This window comes from Leiobunum rupestre, chromosome 9 (assembly GCF_980474605.1).
Source record: "Leiobunum rupestre chromosome 9, qqLeiRupe1.1.hap1, whole genome shotgun sequence".
Lineage (NCBI taxonomy): Eukaryota > Metazoa > Arthropoda > Arachnida > Opiliones > Sclerosomatidae > Leiobunum > Leiobunum rupestre.
This window is the reverse complement of record NC_143392.1, coordinates 13493148-13516563: the sequence shown is the minus strand read 5'-3', so window position 1 is coordinate 13516563 and position 23416 is coordinate 13493148.

Sequence of the window (23416 nt, the reverse complement as noted above, 5' to 3'; positions counted from 1 at the left end):
GATGGTCAAAGCGTGGAGGTACACCCGTATTTCCGAAGTCAAACTTTTACAACATTGACACCTGATGAGTTACCTGAATATGTTATTGTGGGTGAGAAGCAGATCTTCAAAGCGATGGAGGAGTTCGAGGATATGGGTTCCGGATTTAAAATTCAATATATTGAGTTTTTTCAAGTAGATATTATTAAATATCTACCATTAGTAGCCGGAACCTATATTGAACTTCCAACTGAAATTCAGAACGGAAAAGGAGTGCTTAATGTCAAATCTACGGACGGGAAGTGTTTCCTATGTAGTGTTTTAGCACATCTGTATCCCGCTAAAGAAAATCCTCACCGTGTAACTAATTACAAACAATATGAAAACGTGATAGACAGTTCAGATATTGAGTTTCCATTTGTTTTGAATTCATTGAAATTAGAAGCATTTGAAAAAAAGAACAATTTATCCGTGAATATATTCGCGTAAGACGACGGTGTTTTCCCACGTCATATCAGCAACTTTAAAACGGTCAAAGAACGTCAGATAAACCTCTTATTCATAGTGAACGGAGGGATTCATCATTTTTGTTTGATTAAAAGTTTAAGCATACTTTTATCAAAATTCACAAATCACAATGGTCAATCATTTTACTGCCATTACTGTTTACATCGATTTTCAGGTGTTAATGCCGAGTTTAACCATAAACAAGTTGGCAAGCCAAAATATACCTCTCCTCGGTAGAATTGTCCCTAGTGGTATTAATTTCTCGAGATAACCCTTAAAGATATATCTCCGCAATTTAGAGTTATTTGTTAAAAATATTAACCCATTTCTATCCCGCCCGGTATAAAATTTTAATTATAATTAAAATAATTGAGACGAAACGACCAATTTTAATTTATTCAGAATATCATAAGTTAAGTAGTTACAACAGTAAGTTAGACGTACTATAACAATGCACAATTGAATTAAACCCTTTTACAGAACAAGTTTATCAGTTAAATATAATACGAAGCAAATTTTAATGAAAGAAATATCTACAGAGGCTTTTTGGAATTACTCGCTTACGAAATACTTGCCGCATCTTTAACGCTCATTTTATTTCAACACTCGCCCTTGATGAAGATACCGTAGATATCTGGTAGTGGACGACTCGTTCACTTCCTGTTGACGTTGTGACGCATACCACATGAAAAAGACCAATGCCGTCCAATTTCCAATATCATATAATGACTCGCACACCCAAGAAATCATTGACTGCGTTAGAAATCGTAGATATCCAAATATCCACACCAAATGTATTTACAAGAAGCAAAAACCTTACCATCAACAAAGCACAGAGAGCCACTTGACTAACCGCCACCTCTTAAAGCAATTAACGTTAAATTATCTCCTTTGAATTAACAGAACTATATATAGGTCGTTAAGAAAGTGGACCACCCACAGGGTCTACCCTTTAACCCTCTAATCTCGGCTGACTGCGCTAAAACAAGATTTAACCTTTAAAAAATACCAGATTAGGCCTTCATAAATTCATAAATAAAAAAAGACTTTATTACCTATTATGCTTACGATGCCTGTCTTAATTTCAGTGAATCTAAGCAGCTATCGGTGGTTCTGTCGTAGAGCGCTCGACTGCCAAGCCGAATGGTCTGGGTTCGAAACCTGGGTGGCGCATTTGTTTTTAATCAATAGAGAAACGCTAAATTAGAATTTCTTCGATGCAATAATTTCAATTTCAATTAAACCAAAATTTCGTACTCTATTAAATACGCTTCCGGTAAAGCTGAAGGTCTAATTTTCAATAAGGCGTAACAAGTGTCGGTGGTTCTGTGGTAGAACGTCCGCCTGTCAATCAGGAGGTCTCGGGTTCAAATCCCGCCCGATGCGATCGCAAATTGATTCTAAGACGAATACCGTGTACAACTGGTGGAAACCCTGCCATTGGACGTTGAGAGGTAGCATTACACTCAGCACTCGGTCCGTCCCAAAGTCATTAAGAAGAAGTTGGAGAGAAAACGCCCATATAAACACAACAGACTCAACATGCACATCCATCAGAACACAAACACAACAAATTCAACACTCACAACTTACGCATAAACATTACAAAAACCGTAATACACCAAACCGTCACGACGGTGAGCGAAAAAATACCATCCAAACCAAACCGCAAATGCATCCGTTAACGCTCACCGTCACACGGTGGTTTTGCCAACCCTTTGAGAAACTGCGTACGCAGTGATTACATTTTGCACCGAAAATGCGAACACGTTCGCAGTCCTGACAGACAGACACACCCACAGACCCACAGACAGACACGGTCGTTGTATAACCCCTCCTAGGGGACTTTGTCCCCTCGGAGAGGTAACAAGTTGGCAAGCCAAAATATACCTCTCCTCGGAAGAATTGTCCCTAGTGGTATTAATTTCTCGAGATAACCCTTAAAGATATATCTCCGCAATTTAGAGTTATTTGTTAAAAATATTAACCCATTTCTATCCCGCCCGGTATAAAATTTTAATTATAATTAAAATAATTGAGACGAAACGACCAATTTTAATTTATTCAGAATATCATAAGTTAAATAGTTACAACAGTAAGTTAGACGTACTATAACAATGCACAATTGAATTAAACCTTTTTACAGAACAAGTTTATCAGTTAAATATAATACGAAGCAAATTTTAATGAAAGAAATATCTACAGAGGCTTTTTGGAATTACTCTCTTACGAAATACTTGCCGCATCTTTAACGCTCATTTTATTTCAACACTCGCCCTTGATGAAGATACCGTAGATATCTGGTAGTGGACGACTCGTTCACTTCCTGTTGACGTTGTGACGCATACCACATGAAAAAGACCAATGCCGTCCAATTTCCAATATCATATAATGACTCGCACACCCAAGAAATCATTGACTGCGTTAGAAATCGTAGATATCCAAATATCCACACCAAATGTATTTACAAGAAGCAAAAACCTTACCATCAACAAAGCACAGAGAGCCACTTGACGAACCGCCAGCTCTTAAAGCAATTAACGTTAAATTATCTCCTTTGAATTAACAGAACTATATATAGGTCGTTAAAAAAGTGGACCACCCACAGGGTCTACCCTTTAACCCTCTAATCTCGGCTGACTGCGCTAAAACAAGATTTAACCTTTAAAAAATACCAGATTAGGCCTTCATAAATTCATTAATAAAAAAAGACTTTATTACCTATTATGCTTACGATGCCTGTCTTAATTTCAGTGAATCTAAGGAGCTATCGGTGGTTCTGTGGTAGAGCGCTCGACTGCCAAGCCGAATGGTCTGGGTTCGAAACCTGGGTGGCGCATTTATTTTTAATCAATAGAGAAACGCTAAAGTAGAATTTCTTCGATGCAATAATTTCAATTTCAATTCTATTTCAATTAAACCAAAATTTCGTACTCTATTAAATACGCTTCCGATAAAGCTGAAGGTCTAATTTTCAATAAGGCGTAACAAGTGTCGGTGGTTCTGTGGTAGAACGTCCGCCTGTCAATCAGGAGGTCTCGGGTTCAAATCCCGCCCGATGCGATCGCAAATTGATACTAAGACGAATACCGTGTACAACTGGTGGAAACCCTGCCATTGGACGTTGAGAGGTAGCATTACACTCAGCACTCGGTCCGTCCCAAAGTCATTAATAAGAAGTTGGAGAGAAAACGCCCATATAAACACAACAGACTCAACATGCACATCCATCAGAACACAAACACAACAAATTCAACACTCACAACCTACGCATAAACATTACAAAAACGTAATACACCAAACCGTCACGACGGTGAGCGAAAAAACACCATCCAAACCAAACCGCAAATGCATCCGTTAACGCTCACCGTCGCACGGTGGTTTTGCCAACCCTTTGAGAAACTGCGTACGCAGTGATTACACTTTGCACCGAAAATGCGAACGCGTTCGCAGTCCTGACAGACAGACACACCCACAGACCCACCCACAGACCCACCCACAGACCCACCCACAGACCCACAGACAGACACGGTCGTTGTATAACCCCTCCTAGGGGACTTTGTCCCCTCGGAGAGGTAAAAACACGAATCAGAGTGTAGCGTTTATGATCCACAACGGATCAAATTACCCTTTAGAGAACCTGTATTACGGTTTAAGAAATATGAATGGAACCAGAGGGTTCCATTCTTTATCTATGCGGATTTCGAATCCATTCTCAACAGGATAAATACCTGTTTACCCAATTCAAAATTATCTTCAACAACTAAACTACAGGAACACGTTGCATGTGGTTTTAGTTACGTGGTGGTTGGACCCGAAGGTAAGAAAATTTTAATTTAATTTTTATATTTTTACTTATTTTTTTATCTCTTTATACAGAACCAAATCCTCCCGTTAGTTATCGAGGTACCGACGCTATAGACATTTTCCTCGAGTTGAAGAGTAACACCCCCATGAATCTTTCACCTAAGGAGATCGAAGAAACTCAGGGTTGTACTAAATGTTACATTTTCAACAGGGATTTTACGGATGAGGATGTACCTGTGCGAGATCACTGCCATTATTCTGGTATGTAATCAACTATTTTAAGATTTAAACAAAGTTATGACATTTTTTAACCTAAATATAGGACGATTCCGTTGGATTGGCTCACAATGCATGCAACTTAAAACTCAAAGTTGTGAAATTTATTCCTGTGGTAATGCACAACCTGTCCAGGTATTAAGTTCATATTAAATATATAATATTAAATATATATATTTATATTTAGATACGACGCGCATTTGATCATGCAACGGATCGGTATACAAAAAGAAAGGAAGCTTTCCTGTATTCCGTCAAACACAGAAAATTACATCAGCTTCTCTTTTGGAGCATTAAGATTTTTGGATTCGTACCGGTTTCTACCAGATAGTCTCGCAACATTAGTAACCAATATCACTAAGAAAGGACCTGACCATTTCAAGATTCTAAACCATTTTTATCCCCCGAAACAAGTGGAACTTCTATTATGTAAACAAGCTTATCCGTACGAATACATGGATAGTTTCGAGAGGTTTAACGAAACGCAGCTACCCTCGCGAGAAGATTTCTACAGCTCGCTAACCGAGGATAAAATTAGTGATGAGAGCTACAAAAACGCGAAAGAAGTTTAACGGAGATTCGATATCAAAACACTCGGTACTTTAAAACTTCTAAATGATAACAATCAATCTTAATTTAACAGTCATTTCTTATCACAAGAATAGGAGACTTCCATGATCTGTACGTGACAGTCGATTCTCTCCAGCTGGCCGATGTTTTCGAAAATTTTAGGAGCACTTGTATGGACGATTATGGTTTGGACCCTGCCCACGCGTTCGCAAGCTCGGGATTCGCTTGGCAGGCGGCGCTGCACATGACTAAATTTTACCCTTTAGCTCCAGAATCTATTAAAATTAGTGAGGATATGTTTTCAGAGTACCAAATTCAAATGATGGAAGAATTAGGTATCCCAATTAAGGATACTCTCCCAAAACTGACCCCTAATTTATATGATAGAGTTAATTACGTAGTTCATTTCCGAAATTTGAAATTTTATATTTCAAAAGGAATGAAACTCGTATCGGTCAATCGCGTATTAATGTTCAAACAAAAAGCCTGGCTGAAGTAGTATATCGACTTTAATACTGAAAAACGTAAAGCCGCTACCGACGAATTTTCAAAGAACTTATATAAACTTTTAAATAACAGCGTTTTCGGAAAAACTATGGATAATCTGCGTAAGCAGATTAATTTTTATTTGGTAAACACCCCGGAAATGGCTGTAAAGAAAGCTTCGTCCCCCGCGTTTAAAACGTTCACTATATTCCATAATGAACTGGTTGGGATAGAACAGGTTAAAAAATCGCTTCTGCTTAATAGACCTATATACACAGGTTTTACTATTCTGGATCTTTCTAAATTGATTATGTACGATTTCCATTATAATTACATAATGAGCAAATACAGGGGGTGTGTACGTCTTCTTTTCACAGACACAGATTCTCTCACATATGACTTTCAAACGCAAGATATTTACAAGGACTTTGAAAAAGAGTCGGAGTGGTTTGATTTTTCAAACTACCCAACAAATCATTTTCTTTATAGTGATAAGAACAAAAAGGTGTTGGGTAAAATGAAAGATGAATTAGATGGAACCCCGATAGAGGAATTTGTTGGTTTGCGCTCAAAAGTGTATAGTATACTTTCTAAAAAGGGGGGAAAAACTTTGAAGGGGATTTCAAAACGTGTTGTCAAGAAATATATAAGTCACTCTGACTATCGCGCTTGTTTGTTTAACAAAACAATTTCTGTAAATTCAATGAAACGCATCATGAGCGATAAACATCTACTTTTTGCAATATCCCATAACAAGGTTTCCCTCAACCCGTGCGATAGTAAGAGATATATTTTGAGTGATGGTATTAGTACGTTGTCCTACGGACATTGTCAGATAGATGCTATTGAAGAAAGATATGGTGAATAAAGTATTCGTGACTAACATTTTTGTAAAATATTTTGTGTTTTTAATCAATATTTGTTATTTCAATAAATTTATTGAGTACTTCTTGTACATAAATTCAGATATCATACAATCATTTGTATTTTTATTTTTAGTAAATCTTTGTAATATTTTAAACATTTTAATTCCCCTACATCGATAAATAGCGAAATACACGCAATACCCCCCACAAGTCATACTAGTATTCCCCTGCAATTGCTAAGAATTATACGTCACAGTTAAGCTGTTTCGTTCTATAAAGTAGTTAAATTTAAACAAGTCTGGACTGTTTCGGAAGCTTTCAAAAAATGAAGTATTGAGTTTCCTTGATATGTATATTACACACCTTAACAAGTTGGCAAGCCAAAATATACCTCTCCTCGGAAGAATTGTCCCTAGTGGTATTAATTTCTCGAGATAACCCTTAAAGATATATCTCCGCAATTTAGAGTTATTTGTTAAAAATATTAACCCATTTCTATCCCGCCCGGTATAAAATTTTAATTATAATTAAAATAATTGAGACGAAACGACCAATTTTAATTTATTCAGAATATCATAAGTTAAGTAGTTACAACAGTAAGTTAGACGTACTATAACAATGCACAATTGAATTAAACCCTTTTACAGAACAAGTTTATCAGTTAAATATAATACGAAGCAAATTTTAATGAAAGAAATATCTACAGAGGCTTTTTGGAATTACTCGCTTACGAAATACTTGCCGCATCTTTAACGCTCATTTTATTTCAACACTCGCCCTTGATGAAGATACCGTAGATATCTGGTAGTGGACGACTCGTTCACTTCCTGTTGACGTTGTGACGCATACCACATGAAAAAGACCAATGCCGTCCAATTTCCAATATCATATAATGACTCGCACACCCAAGAAATCATTGACTGCGTTAGAAATCGTAGATATCCAAATATCCACACCAAATGTATTTACAAGAAGCAAAAACCTTACCATCAACAAAGCACAGAGAGCCACTTGACTAACTGCCACCTCTTAAAGCAATTAACGTTAAATTATCTCCTTTGAATTAACAGAACTATATATAGGTCGTTAAGAAAGTGGACCACCCACAGGGTCTACCCTTTAACCCTCTAATCTCGGCTGACTGCGCTAAAACAAGATTTAACCTTTAAAAAATACCAGATTAGGCCTTCATAAATTCATTAATAAAAAAAGACTTTATTACCTATTATGCTTACGATGCCTGTCTTAATTTCAGTGAATCTAAGCAGCTATCGGTGGTTCTGTGGTAGAGCGCTCGACTGCCAAGCCGAATGGTCTGGATTCGAAACCTGGGTGGCGCATTTGTTTTTAATCAATAGAGAAACGCTAAATTAGAATTTCTTCGATGCAATAATTTCAATTTCAATTCTATTTCAATTAAACCAAAATTTCGTACTCTATTAAATACGCTTCCGATAAAGCTGAAGGTCTAATTTTCAATAAGGCGTAACAAGTGTCGGTGGTTCTGTGGTAGAACGTCCGCCTGTCAATCAGGAGATCTCGGGTTCAAATCCCGCCCGATGCGATCGCAAATTGATACTAAGACGAATACCGTGTACAACTGGTGGAAACCCTGCCATTGGACGTTGAGAGGTAGCATTACACTCAGCACTCGGTCCGTCCCAAAGTCATTAAGAAGAAATTGGAGAGAAAACGCCCATATAAACACAACAGACTCAACATGCACAACCATCAGAACACAAACACAACAAATTCAACACTCACAACCTACGCATAAACATTACAAAAACGTAATACACCAAACCGTCACGACGGTGAGCGAAAAAACACCATCCAAACCAAACCGCAAATGCATCCGTTAACGCTCACCGTCACACGGTGGTTTTGCCAACCCTTTGAGAAACTGCGTACGCAGTGATTACACTTTGCACGGAAAATGCGAACGCGTTCGCAGTCCTGACAGACAGACAGACCCACCCACAGACCCACCCACAGACCCACCCACAGACACGGTCGTTGTATAACCCCTCGGAGAGGTAAAAATTGTTAACATATTTGTCTTTTATTATACATACACATATAACACATAACCAGTGAATTCCTTGACCTTTCGAAGTATCAGTGTTTAAAATGAACAGGGAAGGTTGATGATGGATGCTATAAACACGCTTTTTCCAGACTGTGTGGCACCCGCTACCAGACCATTAAAAGGATGTTGTAAGTTGAAATCCATTTTAAGAAATGACACATTTTGAGAGGATTAAGTTATTTTATTAAGAAGTTTCGTTCTATTTTTCTAATAAAAGTTTTTTGTTCAGAGTACAAACAATTTTACTAATAACGATTTCACAAAACCTTTTCTCAAGAAATGATTCACCTGAATATATGGAATTAATTACAGAATAGTTTAAATTATTTATAGCTTCTGAGAGGTGTAATTCCACCCTCAGATCCCACTCCATCATTAAACAATCATGCTGTATTTGGGAAGGGTGGTCTATTTCACAACCATAACATTTTTTCTTTATATAATCATGAATTTGACTCTCAACATTTTCGCTAATAAGATTATAAACACGTTTAACTTCATTGAGATAGATGGAAAGTTCATCGTACACTGCAACTAGTTTATTCCATGAAGATTTGGCTATAATTAAGCCTTCTTTACTGGGGAATAACAACCCGTATAACGAACCAGTTCCGTGGTACATTTATCGGATGTTGAGCATTTTCTGGCCTCGGTAATTACCCAGTTCGATTCGTCTAGTCGTCGATCCTTCGAAGAACCATGTAGATCCATTAGCTGATTCGGTGTTGAAGAATGATGTGATGTCTCCCCGCTTCATCCATTATTGGTGAAATTCGCTCCCAGATAGGGTTATCCCACTTCTACCATCTATCACTCCAAGGCGTACTTCACACTCTGGTGTGATGGTAACACCTTTAACTCGGGATATCGGAAATACTTTGAGACCGTCCCTAAAAGGAAGGATTTCCAGGCTTAAAAATCAATATATTATTATGAACTATAGAGCATCGTTTTTACTTACATTGTTCAGATTTCTGTGATTTTCGGGTATAGTCCCTATCAAAGAAGTATACCAGCTTTATATACCGCCGCGTACATCAGTAAATATGCAAACATGATAACAATTTTCAATTGATCTCTTAAATGTATGTTATCAATATCTTATCTTTCAAAAAACCTACCACGGAATAACATATGTTGCTTTTCTACAGGTTTTAACATACACCTCAATCCCACCTCACTCCACCTCAATTCCACCTCACTCCACCTCACTCCCTCTCCACCCCGTGTTCCAGCTCTCCATCAAACATTCACCACACTTTATGAAAAGATATTAACTAATTTTGAAAATTAATATATCTACTTTAATCGCGCACACACTACCTCCCACCCAGGATTCAACTATTTAGTGTTCATAAATTACAACAAAATCGTTAATGTCGTGAGATAATATTCAACTATTTATTTTTTTAACAAATTACATTAAAATAATTTTATTTGTCTATAATAACATTTGCTTCGTCTTACAAACAATTTTACTTACAATAAGTTCGCAGAAATTATTTTCCAGAAACGTTTTACCAGAATACATCATATTGATTTCTGAATAATTTAAGTTACTAACAGCATCTAAAAAGTGCAAATCAACTCTTTGATACCACTCCATCATTAAACAGTCATGTTCTAATTGGGACTCGTGCGATATTTCACACCCGTAACACTTGTTTCGAATAAATTTACGTAGTTGATTTTCGATATTATCACTAATAAGATTGTGAATTCGTTTAACCTCATTAAAATATACTAAAAGTTCATCATAAATTTCGGTAAATTTCCCCCACGACGAATCGATTACTCCGCGTAATCGGTGTACAGAGCCGTACCTTTGACTGTACTAATGGGATTACGCGTAATCTTTGAAGTCCCTGCCTTTGGCAGTACTAATCTAAGCGTAAACCTGTGTACAGACTTTCTAAGTGTGGTTAGCCCCTCGTGACGAATAAGTCATCGCAAAACGCTCTCTAGTGGGGAATAGCGTTTCTTCAAGCGGTTCAGTCTAGGAATATGAATGACCCATCCTCCTAGGTTCAGTCCCGCGACACATTTTTCGTATGTTGAGAATTTTCACGTTTTGAAAAATACACAGATCTATTTGTCTGGTCGTTGATCCCTCGAAAAACGACGTAGAGCATTGGAAGGACTCGGCTTGAAAGAACGACGAAATCTCTTCCCGTTTCATCCATAATTGATGTAATTCTTCTTCCGTTAGCTTAATCCCCTTTATCCCATCTGTTGTTCCGAAAAAGATTTCACAATCCGGTGTAACAATGATACTTTTAACTTGGGATATGGGAAACACTATCAGTCCATTCCTAAATAATGTAACAGGTTTATAGTTAAAATCAAATACCAAAAAATTAACCAAATAAATATACATATTTGTTAAGAGACAAATAATTTTATTATGAACAGATTTTATACTTACATTTTTTCACAGGCTCGCCAAGTCAATGACAGAAAGCGTCACGCAGGTGCGCGAGAATCGGAAACGGTTGAACAAGCAACTTTCCGCCGTAAAGAAACTTCAAAACAAAGTGAAACGCGGAGAACTACCGATCGCGAACGACGCTCCATGGTTCGGGCTGAAGAAAATTCGGAACAAAGTGAAACGCGGAGAACTACCGATCGCGAACGACGCTCCATGGTTCGGGCTGAAGTAAATTCGGAACAAAGTGAAACGCGGAGAACTACCGATCGCGAACGACGCTCCATGGTTCGGGCTGAAGTAAATTCGAAACAAAGTGAAACGCGGAGAACTACCGATCGCGAACGACGCTCCATGGTTCGGGCTGAAGAAAATTCGGAACAAAGTGAAACGCGGAGAACTACCGATCGCGAACGACGCTCCATGGTTCGGGCTGAAGTAAATTCGGAACAAAGTGAAACGCGGAGAACTACCGATCGCGAACGACGCTCCATGGTTCGGGCTGAAGTAAATTCGAAACAAAGTGAAACGCGGAGAACTACCGATCGCGAACGACGCTCCATGGTTCGGGCTGAAGAAAATTCGGAACAAAGTGAAACGCGGAGAACTACCGATCGCGAACGACGCTCCATGGTTCGGGTTGAAGAAAATTCGGAACAAAGTGAAACGCGGAGAACTACCGATCGCGAACGACGCTCCATGGTTCGGGCTGAAGAAAATTCGGAACAAAGTGAAACGCGGAGAACTACCGATCGCGAACGACGCTCCATGGTTCGGGCTGAAGAAAATTCGGAACAAAGTGAAACGCGGAGAACTACCGATCGCGAACGACGCTCCATGGTTCGGGCTGAAGAAAATTCGGAACAAAGTGAAACGCGGAGAACTACCGATCGCGAACGACGCTCCATGGTTCGGGCTGAAGTAAATTCGGAACAAAGTGAAACGCGGAGAACTACCGATCGCGAACGACGCTCCATGGTTCGGGCTGAAGTAAATTCGAAACAAAGTGAAACGCGGAGAACTACCGATCGCGAACGACGCTCCATGGTTCGGGCTGAAGAAAATTCGGAACAAAGTGAAACGCGGAGAACTACCGATCGCGAACGACGCTCCATGGTTCGGGCTGAAGTAAATTCGAAACAAAGTGAAACGCGGAGAACTACCTATCGCGAACGACGCTCCATGGTTCGGGCTGAAGAAAATTCGGAACAAAGTGAAACGCGGAGAACTACCGATCGCGAACGACGCTCCATGGTTCGGGTTGAAGAAAATTCGGAACAAAGTGAAACGCGGAGAACTACCGATCGCGAACGACGCTCCATGGTTCGGGCTGAAGAAAATTCGGAACAAAGTGAAACGCGGAGAACTACCGATCGCGAACGACGCTCCATGGTTCGGGTTGAAGAAAATTCGGAACAAAGTGAAACGCGGAGAACTACCGATCGCGAACGACGCTCCATGGTTCGGGCTGAAGAAAATTCGGAACAAAGTGAAACGCGGAGAACTACCGATCGCGAACGACGCTCCATGGTTCGGGTTGAAGAAAATTCTGAACAAAGTGAAACGCGGAGAACTACCGATCGCGAACGACGCTCCATGGTTCGGGCTGAAGAAAATTCGGAACAAAGTGAAACGCGGAGAACTACCGATCGCGAACGACGCTCCATGGTTCGGGTTGAAGAAAATTCTGAACAAAGTGAAACGCGGAGAACTACCGATCGCGAACGACGCTCCATGGTTCGGGCTGAAGAAAATTCGGAACAAAGTGAAACGCGGAGAACTACCGATCGCGAACGACGCTCCATGGTTCGGGTTGAGGAAAATTCGGAACAAAGTGAAACGCGGAGAACTACCGATCGCGAACGACGCTCCATGGTTCGGGCTGAAGAAAATTCGGAACAAAGTGAAACGCGGAGAACTACCGATCGCGAACGACGCTCCATGGTTCGGGTTGAAGAAAATTCTGAACAAAGTGAAACGCGGAGAACTACCGATCGCGAACGACGCTCCATGGTTCGGGCTGAAGTAAATTCGGAACAAAGTGAAACGCGGAGAACTACCGATCGCGAACGACGCTCCATGGTTCGGGCTGAAGTAAATTCGAAACAAAGTGAAACGCGGAGAACTACCGATCGCGAACGACGCTGTGAAAGAACGACGAAATCTCTTCCCGTTTCATCCATAATTGATGTAATTCTTCTTCCGTTAGCTTAATCCCCTTTATCCCATCTGTTGTTCCGAAAAAGATTTCACAATCCGGTGTAACAATGATACTTTTAACTTGGGATATGGGAAACACTATCAGTCCATTCCTAAATAATGTAACAGGTTTATAGTTAAAATCAAATACCAAAAAATTAACCAAATAAATATACATATTTGTTAAGAGACAAATAATTTTATTATGAACAGATTTTATACTTACATTTTTTCACAGGCTCGCCAAGTCAATGACAGAAAGCGTCACGCAGGTGCGCGAGAATCGGAAACGGTTGAACAAGCAACTTTCCGCCGTAAAGAAACTTCAAAACAAAGTGAAACGCGGAGAACTACCGATCGCGAACGACGCTCCATGGTTCGGGCTGAAGAAAATTCGGAACAAAGTGAAACGCGGAGAACTACCGATCGCGAACGACGCTCCATGGTTCGGGTTGAAGAAAATTCGGAACAAAGTGAAACGCGGAGAACTACCGATCGCGAACGACGCTCCATGGTTCGGGCTGAAGAAAATTCGGAACAAAGTGAAACGCGGAGAACTACCGATCGCGAACGACGCTCCATGGTTCGGGTTGAAGAAAATTCTGAACAAAGTGAAACGCGGAGAACTACCGATCGCGAACGACGCTCCATGGTTCGGGCTGAAGAAAATTCGGAACAAAGTGAAACGCGGAGAACTACCGATCGCGAACGACGCTCCATGGTTCGGGTTGAAGAAAATTCTGAACAAAGTGAAACGCGGAGAACTACCGATCGCGAACGACGCTCCATGGTTCGGGCTGAAGAAAATTCGGAACAAAGTGAAACGCGGAGAACTACCGATCGCGAACGACGCTCCATGGTTCGGGTTGAGGAAAATTCGGAACAAAGTGAAACGCGGAGAACTACCGATCGCGAACGACGCTCCATGGTTCGGGCTGAAGAAAATTCGGAACAAAGTGAAACGCGGAGAACTACCGATCGCGAACGACGCTCCATGGTTCGGGTTGAAGAAAATTCGGAACAAAGTGAAACGCGGAGAACTACCGATCGCGAACGACGCTCCATGGTTCGGGCTGAAGTAAATTCGGAACAAAGTGAAACGCGGAGAACTACCGATCGCGAACGACGCTCCATGGTTCGGGCTGAAGTAAATTCGAAACAAAGTGAAACGCGGAGAACTACCGATCGCGAACGACGCTGTGAAAGAACGACGAAATCTCTTCCCGTTTCATCCATAATTGATGTAATTCTTCTTCCGTTAGCTTAATCCCCTTTATCCCATCTGTTGTTCCGAAAAAGATTTCACAATCCGGTGTAACAATGATACTTTTAACTTGGGATATGGGAAACACTATCAGTCCATTCCTAAATAATGTAACAGGTTTATAGTTAAAATCAAATACCAAAAAATTAACCAAATAAATATACATATTTGTTAAGAGACAAATAATTTTATTATGAACAGATTTTATACTTACATTTTTTCACAGGCTCGCCAAGTCAATGACAGAAAGCGTCACGCAGGTGCGCGAGAATCGGAAACGGTTGAACAAGCAACTTTCCGCCGTAAAGAAACTTCAAAACAAAGTGAAACGCGGAGAACTACCGATCGCGAACGACGCTCCATGGTTCGGGCTGAAGTAAATTCGGAACAAAGTGAAACGCGGAGAACTACCGATCGCGAACGACGCTCCATGGTTCGGGCTGAAGTAAATTCGAAACAAAGTGAAACGCGGAGAACTACCGATCGCGAACGACGCTCCATGGTTCGGGCTGAAGAAAATTCGGAACAAAGTGAAACGCGGAGAACTACCGATCGCGAACGACGCTCCATGGTTCGGGTTGAAGAAAATTCTGAACAAAGTGAAACGCGGAGAACTACCGATCGCGAACGACGCTCCATGGTTCGGGCTGAAGTAAATTCGAAACAAAGTGAAACGCGGAGAACTACCGATCGCGAACGACGCTCCATGGTTCGGGCTGAAGAAAATTCGGAACAAAGTGAAACGCGGAGAACTACCGATCGCGAACGACGCTCCATGGTTCGGGTTGAAGAAAATTCGGAACAAAGTGAAACGCGGAGAACTACCGATCGCGAACGACGCTCCATGGTTCGGGTTGAAGAAAATTCTGAACAAAGTGAAACGCGGAGAACTACCGATCGCGAACGACGCTCCATGGTTCGGGCTGAAGAAAATTCGGAACAAAGTGAAACGCGGAGAACTACCGATCGCGAACGACGCTCCATGGTTCGGGTTGAAGAAAATTCGGAACAAAGTGAAACGCGGAGAACTACCGATCGCGAACGACGCTCCATGGTTCGGGTTGAAGAAAATTCGGAACAAAGTGAAACGCGGAGAACTACCGATCGCGAACGACGCTCCATGGTTCGGGTTGAAGAAAATTCTGAACAAAGTGAAACGCGGAGAACTACCGATCGCGAACGACGCTCCATGGTTCGGGCTGAAGAAAATTCGGAACAAAGTGAAACGCGGAGAACTACCGATCGCGAACGACGCTCCATGGTTCGGGTTGAAGAAAATTCGGAACAAAGTGAAACGCGGAGAACTACCGATCGCGAACGACGCTCCATGGTTCGGGTTGAAGAAAATTCTGAACAAAGTGAAACGCGGAGAACTACCGATCGCGAACGACGCTCCATGGTTCGGGCTGAAGAAAATTCGGAACAAAGTGAAACGCGGAGAACTACCGATCGCGAACGACGCTCCATGGTTCGGGTTGAAGAAAATTCGGAACAAAGTGAAACGCGGAGAACTACCGATCGCGAACGACGCTCCATGGTTCGGGTTGAAGAAAATTCTGAACAAAGTGAAACGCGGAGAACTACCGATCGCGAACGACGCTCCATGGTTCGGGCTGAAGAAAATTCGGAACAAAGTGAAAGAACGACGAAAATAGGCTTCAGCAGCAAGTAACCCAAAGATCCATTTTAAGACTTTCCAACTGGCAATCATTACACAATGAAGGTCTAAAATATGATTCGACAGTACCTCAAATCAGTATTGGTAACATGTCGCACATTTGCCCACATTATGCCGCTAAGAAGTGGAGTGGCGAAACTAAGGGAATGTGCTGCGCTGGTGGTAAGGTAAAGTTACCACAAATAATAAAACCTCCTTAACCTTTAAATTCCCTCATGAGACATGAGACTGCAGACTCGAAAGCGTTTCTAAAGCTGCTTCGAAAATACAATTCTTGTTTTCAAATGACATCTTTTGGGACGACAGTTCCGATTCCTTTAAATCAGGGTTTTATGCCAACATTCAAAGTTCAAGGCCAAATATATCATAGAGCCGGATCGCTTTTGCCTCTCAGAAATGAAAAACCTAAGTTTTTACAAATGTATTTTATGGGTGATGAAGAAGCCGAGTTAAATGAACGCTGCTTTCATAACCCTGGGACAAATAGAGCCTTGACGTTTAATCTTCAAAAGGTGCTACACTAATTTAACTCGTACGTACAAAGCTTTAAGTCCGCTTTAGACGAAATGCCTCAAGACGACATGCGTTTGGTTATACGAGCTGATAAGCGTCCAGAAGGAGGGCACGGACGCGTTTACAACGCGCCGGTAACAAACGAAGTAGCTGTGATTATTGTCGGTAACGATTTCGAACCCCGAGACATAAATAATCAACTTCAGCGGATTCAAGATTCACACAGATCTTACGATGCATTGCAATATCCTTTACTATTTCTTACGGGTGAAGACGGCTATCACATCTCTGTAACAAAAGTTACTCCACAGACAAGCGCTGCTCAAAATAAGATGGTTTCAGCTATGGAATTTTACGCCTACAGAATAATGGTTCGAGATAAGTTTAACCATATTATTAATTGTCGCCAACTTTTCCATCAATTCGTAGTTGACATGTACGCGAAAATCGAAAGCGAGCGTCTACTTTTCCTTCGATTGCACCCATCCCAGCTGCGGGCTGAGCAATATATTCATTTAAGAGATGCCGTAGTTGTTGATGGTCATTCGGAAAACAGAGGACAATTAGTAATCCTACCCTCATCTTTCACCGGAAGTCCTAGATATATGCACTGGGTGAAAACTCGGAACAACTCCTTCTGCGTTGAGTTTGCAAGTTCTCTCCCCACTGGTTTAAGGGGTTTTTCCCCGAGTTCTTCGGTTTCCCCTTCCATAAAAACTTGTCTAGGTTAACAGTAATAGTTAGTGTAGGGAGCTGTTGGCTCGATCTCGTGGCATGCAGGGCTTGCCACCACCCTCCTACGCATTGTAACCCGGCCACCTGAATTAAGGGCTTCAAAAGTCGCATGATGACTTAGGCCTAAGGTGGTGCCTTGGGTATTAGCCTAGCTGATAGTTGGTAGTTGGTAACGAATACACGCAAGACGCCATGACGTACGTTAAAAACTATGGTCGGCTGGACCTTTTCTAACTTTTACCAAATGGCCCGAAATTCAAGAGGAATTGGTTGATGGTCAAAATCACACAGACCGTCACGATCTTATAGCCAGAGTGTTCCGCCAGAAGGTCATAAAGCTCATGTACGTTATTAACAAGGGTAAAATATTTTGTGAATCAAGGTGTTGGGTGTATTCAATAGAATGCCAAAAAAGGGGGTTGTCTCACGCCCACATTTTAATTTGGCTTATTGAAAAAATTAAACCAAATCAAGTTGATTGTGCCATTTCTGCTGAAATTCCAAACGCAACAAGTGATCCAACGCTGCACAACATTATCATAAAAAATATGTTGTACGGGCCTTGCGGTCAAATTAACCCAGGATCTCCTTAAACCTCCTCCAACAAACTCTAACTGGAGAAGATGGTTACTCGTTATATAGGAGAAGAAAACCATAAGATGGAGGCTCAGTAGCTACTATTAAAGCCAAAACTATTGACTGCTATAAAGAAATAGAAGTGGATAAGAGGTGGGTAGTGCCTTATTCACCATTGCTGTGCCGAATGTTTGACGCTCACATAAATGTCGAATATTGCAATTCCGTTAAAGCAATTAAGTACATTTTAAAGTACATCAATAAGGGGTCAGACAAAGGAGTATTTGGAATTCAGAAAATTACTGATGAAATTTCCGAATATCAAGCGGGGCGATATATAAGCAGCAATGAAGCAATTTGGCGCACCTTGGAATTCCCTATTCACGAGCGGCATCCCACTGTTCATTTGAATGTCCACCTCGAAAATGGACAAAGGGTTAATAATGTTCAAAGTAAGATTTCGGAGCCGCCAAAAACCGCGACGCCTTTGCTAAAACTCTTTTGTATAACGAGGTTCCCAGTTTTACACCTGGGATAAGACAAGGAAAGTTTTCCAACGAAGAAAACAGGGAAAACCTGTACCAGGCTACACTACAGTGGAGTCAAATCAAGCGACGCTCTAGGCCGCGTTTATACAGTACATCCAAACAACTTTGAATGCTATTTTCTTAGACTTTTACTGCACGTAGTTAGGGGTCCAACGTCGTTTCAAGCCTTGAAAACTTACGAAGGTGAAATATGCGCAACTTATCGAGAAGCGTGCCAAAAACAAGGGTTATTGGAAAACGACAATCATTGGGAAGAAACTTTGAGAGAAGCATAATTGTCGCAGTCGCCCCCAAAAATCAGATCACTCTTCGTAATTCTTATAACGACTTGTGGAGTTTTCAATCCCAAAGAGCTATGGGAATCATTCAAAGAATTCATGACGAAAGATATATTGATGCGTGTAAGGCGCCAGAATCCAAATTTAGAAATATCATATTCGGAAGCCATGTTTAACAAAATCGAGAATTGTTGAAAGAAATAGAATTAGAGCAATTTGTAGCGGTTAATGAACCATTATTAACCGAAGATCAAGATATCGCCTATCAATCCATTTTAGCAGCAATCGATAATAATTCGGGCACTCTATTCTTTATAGACGCCCCAGGTGGCACAGGTAAAACATTCCTGTTAAATTTGCTTTTGTCAAAAATTAGACGCTCTAAAATTGCTCTAGTTGTCGCGACTTCAGCGATTGCAGCCACGTTATTACAAGGAGGACGAACGGTGCATTCCATTTTCAAACTGCCTCTTGATTTAGCTCGCTGTGATGTCCCAACATGCAATATCAGTAAAGGGACTAACAAAGCGCAAGTGCTAAAAGAATGCGAATTAATAGTTTGGGACGAATCTACAATGGTACATAAACACGGTCTTGAAGCACTATGTAGGAGGTTGCAAGATCTTAGGCAGAACCAGAATGTCATGGGTGGAATCGTTGTTGTACTTGCTGGTGGTTTCCGGCAAACACTTCCAATTATACCTCGAGGGTCAATGGCAGATGAAATTCAAGTCGTCTAGGCTATGGTCTTTAGTCAAAGTTATCCATTTGAAAACAAACATGAGAGTTCATTTAATGCAAGATGAAAACGCTGCGGTATTTTCGGACCATCTCATTAATATTGGAAACGGATAAATTCCAAAGGAACCAAATACAATTGATACAATTACCTTTCCTGCTGGATTTTTTAATACTGTCAACTCTATAGAGGAATTAAAAACGCGAGTATTTTCTAACATCGTACAAAACTTCCAAAATCACAAATGGCTCTTTGAACGAGCTATCCTTGCACCCAAAAATGACTCGGTAGATGCACTTAATTTTGAAATTCAAGAGCTCTTGCCTGGTAATCCTGTTATTTATAAATCTATTGACACAGTCGTGGAAATCGACGAGGCCATTCGGTACCCTGTTGAATTCCTTAATTCACTTCATTCAAGTGGCCTGCCACCACATAATTTAATTTTAAAAATTGGATCGCCAATTATGCTTCTAAGGAACTTAGATGCTTCTAAATTGTACAATGGCAAAAGATTAAGTGTTAAAAGGCTGAGCCCAAATAGAATTGAAGCCATCATACAAACGGGCTCTGGAAAAGGTGAGGAAGTATTTATTCCACGTATTCCCTTTATGCCATCAGACACAATAATCGCGTTTAAAAGACTACAATTTCCGGTGCGCGTTGCTTTTGCGGTCACTATCAACAAATCGCAGGGTCAGTCTCTTACAGTCGCTGGTATTGACCTTCGAAGCGAATGCTTCACTCACGGACAATTATACGTTGCCGTATCAAGAGTCGGATCGGGTAAAAATGTATACGTACTGGCTGAGAGCTCAAAAACCCGAAACATTGTTTATTCGCAAGCCATAACAAATTAATGTTGTTCATCGAATTTTTTTTTTCTGTAAGTGTTTATAACAGAAAAAAAAACATTAAAAAAGGAATAGATATTAAACGTTATCACAATATAGACTTATGTCTTTTACACATACACCAAAAATACATTAGCTGAGAGGCCGCCCGAAGGGCGGGCTACTCAGCTACTATATGATATTATAAAAGTTGATAATTTTTTGGATATTTTACTTCAATTTGACCAAAAATCGAAAGCAGACCAATAATTATAATGAAGACCGTTTTGTAAAATAAGTGATTGCGCGATGAATCTTAAATAAATGTTAATTGAAAATTAAATGTAATTCAATTCAATTCTAAAATAAATAAATATAAATGTAATTAAACTTGTAAAACCCTAAACCTTAGAAATGTGTAACTTAAATATTTTATAATTGTGAAACTCAAAGCGAAAAATTATTTGTATGTATGTATGTATTGTATTTGAATCTTTTCGACGCTCTCTCGACATTCTCAAAAAATTCCGCGTCTCGGGAAAATCAGGGAAACGAGCGCGTCAGTAGTATTTCATAATATATTTCCGCTCGTTTCTTCCCCCGCATTGTTAAAGGATTAACCGAGCTTTCTTCGAGGGTCCAGAGAGCGGAGATGAGCAGAGTAAAAAACTTTTTCTCAACCGTATAAGGTGAAAATAAACCTTGAAAAAAAACAAACGTAACGTGGTATTTTTTTCTGACCTAAAACTTAGGAACCAGAGATGGCGCGTAGTAAAGTAAATTAATTTCCCTTAACTTGTTTCAGTCCAAGTTAAGTGATAGGCTAAAAATTAGCTCTCCCAAAGTAGAAATAGAGAAGGGCAAAAAAAACCCTTTTCTTCACGGTTATTATTGCATATTTACAGTATTTGAAATGTGGACTCTCATGACATTTGTATATGAACAAAATTAAACATATTTAAAATCCGAATATTGCAATTCTATGTTCATGTTGTCTACGTACTCTTTATAGACCGTAAGGAGGCATAGGTGATTCAATCGAGCTTGATACATAGTACTACGCTAATGAGTGAAAACTCTCCTCAACACTGAAAATGACCGTTCGGCGGTTGCAGAAGTCGCAGGAATGACAGAAGCAGTTTTATTAATTTACAAACTTCAGGAAAGAGTGCACGCGTTTCATTATGTAAAGACTTTAATTTAGCCTTAATTTCTTTAATTGTTTCGGGCATTTTCTTTTCTAAGAAAAGACTCAGCATAATTTTTAGTTCATTTTCTAAGTTTCTTGTTACAAATCCATAAGCTTTTAAAAGTTGTTGAGTATCTTCATCGTTTTTAAAGGGATCTCGTGTCTGGGATAACAAAACCTTTTCGAAAATGCAATACTTTTCAAAACCTGGCTGCTGATATCTTCTACTTATTTCGTTTATTAGTAAATCCAGAACTTCAAAGTAAATTATACGCATATTTCTCCTTTGGCGAATTCAGTATATGGGGATCAAAGGGATTTGCGGTGTGCTCTAAACGCTTGGATAGGTGCCTAACTTTTGGTAAACTAATTAGAATCAAATTAAAGCTGTTCTCAGCTTCCACTAGTTTTTATCTTTATCTTCGTGAAGATGTGATGATGATAGATGTAAGTAGAAGGAAAGTGAGGGCGAGACGCCAGTCCCAGGATCGAGGATCGAGGATCCAGGATTTTAGGGGTGAAATGGGGGTAAAATCGTCGAAAAGTCAATGCATTTATGATATTTCTCGCGACGATTTGTTTTCCCGTATATCAACATATTGTGTCCAGGCCAGCTTGTTTATTTATCTACGCTTATCGCGAAAGACACTTGAACGTATATCTTATCGCGTTTTATCGTACGTAATAAGATTAAATGATGTAAAAATTAATAACCTAGGCGGCGCGTGCGTGGATTGCCCGGGAGGCGCGGTTAATTTGAATTTAAGAGTGTTTTGACGTCATGGAATATTCGTTGTTAAAGTAGAATGGAAATATTTTTAAACTTCATTTTAATATCATTGTAGTACGCTTGGCACTTAAACCGATCTCACGAGTATTTCTTAAAACGAATATCTCGATCGCGTTTTATCGTACGAAATAAGTTGTAATTATGTAAGTTGTATGATACTTAATAACCTAGGCGGGAAGATAGTGTTCACGCGCGCGTGCGCGGATTACCTGGGAGGCGCGGATTACCTGGGAGGCGCGGATTAACTGGGAGGCGCGGATTAACTGGGAGGCGCGGATTAACTGGGAGGCGCGGATTGCCCGGGGAGCACGGTTAATTTGAATTAAAAACATGGATTTCGTCTCCGAAATAATTCATGTACCCAAAATTGGACCGCAAGTGTTTTGCTTTTTAGGGGAAGCTATATGGGAGTTTAACATTACAATAAAGCTAATAAGTCCAGTTTTGGGTACTTTTGGTTCGAAATGGGGTACATAGGGCCGAAAATGGTGACTTTGGTCGTTTTTACGGTACTTTTGGTCTATTTTGGTCCATTTTTGGGTACATCAGAAAAGCAGTTGGAAAAACGAAGAGCCTTATTTTTTTTTCCACCCATCCCCAAACTCTAAAAATTTATTGCTATAATTTATTTATCGCTTCCGTAGGTATAAAATAAGATAAAAACCACTTACCTATATTTTAATTTCGGTAAATTAAAAATACTTAATTAATGTACTAAGTTACGTTTAAAAGTACCATTTGTAACAATTCCAATATGTAAATATAGGTAAAAGGATTGAAAAAATACTTAAAGTAAGTGGTTTTACTGATAAACTCTAAAGGAATTTAACTTTAAAGGGTATCTTAGATTATTGTTTTTAATTTTATTCAAGTTGAAAACGTATTAAGAGTCCTTCAAAGTACTATAAAAGGATTTTATTTACGAACTAAATTCATATTTTCTTCAAACTTTCAATTCGCTTTTATTACTATTTAAATACGGTAAAATAGAATTCTAATACACAAATATAGTCAGAAAGATACTATCAAACACTAAAATTAAAATGAAATGAAATTTGTGTGGATAAGA